We start from the raw sequence: 3,893 nt of genomic DNA, 5'->3' as shown, positions 1-3,893 counted from the left end.
AAAAACCTCCCATGATGGGGATTCCACAACCTCCCTTGGAAGTCGATTCCAGAGCTTAATGACACTTATTAGGAAAAACATTTTAACTATATCTAACCTAAATCTCCCTTGTTGCAGATTAAGCCCATTATTTCTTGTCCTATCTCCAGTGAACCTGGAGAACAATTGATTACAGTCCTTTTTATAACAGCAATTAACATATCTGAAGATTGTGATTTGGCTGGGAAAGTTTAGTCCTAAGAAAAGAAGACTGAGGGGAGACCTGATAGCAAAGGTCAAATTAACCCCTTCCTGGGTATTAAAGAGTCCAATCGCCCTCACTAGAGTCTTCAGCCCTGGCTCTGGGCCCTTTAAATTCAGCTGGGATCAGAAATAAGCCGTGTTCTCTTCTTTGAGGTTTATACCACTTTACCCATGGCTGATAGAAGAACCCTGGCCTACCTACTACTCCAGTTTCCAACCCAGGAACCCTATGAACTGTGGCCACATACTGCTTGATTCAATTTGTTGCTGCTGCTTCCCTGGGCATCTTCCTTCCTGGCCCCTTTAACTTCACTTTTACCACAGGGTTAAGGTTCTTAGGTCCTCCCTCTCCCTGAAAAAACAAATATGCAAAATGCAGCCAGAAAATCAACATTGGTTATGCCACAAGCAAAATCTGGGCAGAAAGGAGATTCCTTCTTCACCCCTCTGGTCCCAGCCAGGAACTGACTTGCTAAGCCCCTGCAGCTCCTTTTACCTGAGGCCCTGATTGGCTGTTGTTGGCTCCTCTAGCCTTTGGAGGACCAGGTCTCTGGTTTCCAAAATGGCCGCACCAGAGAATCATCTCTAGGCAAGCCTGGAGGGCCCACCTTTGCTGCTCTGTTCCTTTCAGTTTGTGGCTTCTGAGGTTGGGGTGCAGAGAGCTGCAAAGGCCGACAAAACCTCTTCACACACTTCTATACCAATATTCCAGTCATGAGACTTATCCAAACAACTTTCTGTGAAACCAGTAGAGTAATAATTTAGCTTATGTACTAATACTGCCAGTTCTTCCTGTTTATTCCCCGTATTCCTTACATTTGTGTATAGACATTTAAGATATTGAGCAGATTCCCCCACTGATTTCCCGCTTGTTGCTCTGATGACCTTATTGCAATTTCCCATGTGCCCTCCAGCATATAGCCTTCTGTTAAGGTTGCCTCTTTATGCTTACCTGTGGTGTTTTGTCACCTGCCCCCTTTGAACCTACTTTAAAGCCTTCCTCACTGAGGTTGGCAAGTGGGTGCATGAAGATGCTCTTCCCCTTCTTGGTTAGGTGGACCCCATCTCTTCTCAACAGTAAGTGGCACTCATTACTCTTAGAGTGGATGGATCAGTTCTAGGATGGTAATTTCTATGTATTATAAGACAAAGAAATAAGCCTAGTGTTTAAATGTAATAATATTGATATTTAGTTCATATATTTTTTGTGACATTATTACTATTTGTATTGCAGTAGTGCCTAGGAGTCCTTAGTCATGGCCCAGGATGCCAACATGCTAGAGTCTGTACAAATATAGAACAAAAAGATGGTCCCTGCAATTTGGAAATGAGGCTAGATTAAAAGTCCTGGATAAAAGTCACCATCTTCCAGTTATCAGTAACGTGAGGTATTCCTTGCCTCCTCTTGATTTTTGATCACTGATGCTCTGCACCTTTCCCACCGTTTCTGGACTCATAGCGTTCTTTTACCATCTAGCACCAAACTTACAAAGTTGAAGGTATGTTCAGCAGGCTCAAATTCAGTTAGTGCCTCCTTAATTCTCTGTCCACACTTCGTCCTTGCTCATAACGATCAGTCCTGCTTTCATGAAGATTTGTTGCCGAGCAGCTTTTCTGCAGCAAGACATTAAAAAAAAAAAGCCTTTTCTGTACGCTGCATTAGTAAATGTCATTGGTGAAGACAGTCTAGTGGCTGGACACAATAGGAGTCTGGCACTTTCATTATGACTAGATGTTTATTGTGGAAGCTGCTGACTAACTCACAGTAACTAAAATAAAATTTTCCAAAATAGACACAGATGATAAAACAGGTAATCACAGCAGATGGACAATAGAACTATGGAGCACACTCAAGGCTCTGCTAGGTATGCTTCATGGCCTCATTATAACCAGTAAATGGATCTTAAGTCAGACTGTCATCTACTCAAAACTCTTCCTTATTTTCAAGGCCTGTCTCATCTTGCCACTTCAGCTAACATGGTAGTAGTCCAGTCATGTGCCTTGGCATCACTTGGCTCTCAGATAACAACTGAGTGCTATTCTGTTAATGTCCTTAGAATCACCATGCTTCCTTGTCCCACCTCTAATCAGAAGGTCTACATGGGCAGAGAAATATGATTCCTGTCTGACCACATGCACAGCTCTTCAATCACTCAATGCCCTGGATTCCACACATAGGTGGAGAAATCTTTCCTCAGATGTAGCCAGTCAATAGGGGTTTAGACAAACAGGCTCGAGATGATGGAAAAGGAAAAGTATCCAGCTGGTACACAAGCACACAAAGAAAAACAAACACCTTGAGGTAATTGTGAGTTCCAGGCACAGGCCCATACTGGGTCAGTGTTGGCAGATATCACCAAAGAATTCAGTTGTCCTTGCCTACAGTAAATTAGCAAGTTCTTTGAGAATAGGACACTGAGCACTTAAGGCAGGGGTGGGCAAACTTTTTGGCCCAAGGGCCACATTGGGGTGCAAAATGGTATGGAGGGCCAGGTAGGGAACGCTGTGGCTCCCCAAAGAGCCTGGCCCCCGCCCCCTATCCACCCCCTCCCACTTCCTGCCCCCTAACCCATCCAACCCCCCCTGTTCCTTCTCTGACTGCCCCCTCCTGGGAGCCCCTCCCCTAACCACCCTGGGACCCCACCCACTATCCAAATGCCACCTGCTCCCTGACCTCTGATAGCCCTCTCCTGGGACCCCCCGCCCCTAACTGCCCCCCTTGGACCCCACCCAACCCCCCACCCCTATCCACAACCCCGCCCCCTGACAGACCCCCCCAGGACCCCACCCCCTTTATCCAACCCCCCTGCTCCCCATCCCCTGATCGCCCCTCCCCCAAACCTCTGCCCCATCCAACTGCCCCCGGCTCCCCGTCCCCTGACAGCCCCCCCCCCGGATCCTCTGCCCCTTATGCAACCCCCTGCTGCTGCCCCCTTACCATGCCGCTCAGAGCAGCAGGAGCTAACAGCCCCTCTGCCCAACCGGAGCCAGCCGTGCAGCGGCGTTGCTGCTGGGGAGGGGGACAGCAGGGGAGGGGCCGGGGGCTAGCTTCCCTGGCCAGGAGCCCAAGAGCTGGGCAGGATGGTCCTGCGGGCCACATAGTTTGCCCACCTCTGACTTAAGGCAAAAGTCAAATAAATTAAAATCCAGTGTGTTGCTACAGCATAACTTCAACATAAGGCTCTTTGCTGCCTAATGAGACTATGTGTGGCCTCTGTATTCAGCCTCCCAGTTTAATTGAAAGTTACTATAGGGAAAAAAGCCTTTTAAAAACATAAGTACATTTTAAAAGAACTTAAATGGTTTAAGAGCTTAAGACCCATTGACTTTAATAAGGATCCTAAGTACCTAAGGCCTTGTCTGCACCAGAACATTGTACTGCTTTAAATAGGGAAAGCCCCTAAATCACTAAGGCACTCTTGAAAATGTTACCATGATCAGAGCACAAACTCTTAACTTTGGCTCCCAGGAATAGCTGTAAAGACAAGTGAGGATACTTAGGACTGATTCAGACCTCACTTATGCCCGTTTGGCACTTGTATATCCCTACTTGCTTCAGTGAAATTACTCCTGATTCACAAGGGACTAAGTGAGAGTAGAACCAGGATTTCAATTTCTGTTCCTCCTTGCCTCAGCTATTCCTTAATAGT

General features: G+C 46.6%; 1 long non-coding RNA gene across 1 annotated transcript; it reads right to left on the bottom strand.

The window, feature by feature from the left end:
- Positions 1-445: 445 nt before the first annotated feature.
- Positions 446-1,864, bottom strand: LOC122466307. The gene is made up of 3 exons (XR_006291723.1): positions 1,733-1,864; positions 1,232-1,375; positions 446-595 (listed from the first exon to the last, which is right to left on the bottom strand). It is a non-coding gene; the product is annotated as an uncharacterized LOC122466307 (long non-coding RNA).
- Between the last annotated feature and the right edge of the window lie 2,029 nt (positions 1,865-3,893).

Source organism: Chelonia mydas, chromosome 6 (assembly GCF_015237465.2).
Source record: "Chelonia mydas isolate rCheMyd1 chromosome 6, rCheMyd1.pri.v2, whole genome shotgun sequence".
NCBI lineage: Eukaryota > Metazoa > Chordata > Testudines > Cheloniidae > Chelonia > Chelonia mydas.
Note: the sequence above shows the minus strand (reverse complement) of the source record. Positions and strands in the feature narration are given on the sequence as shown.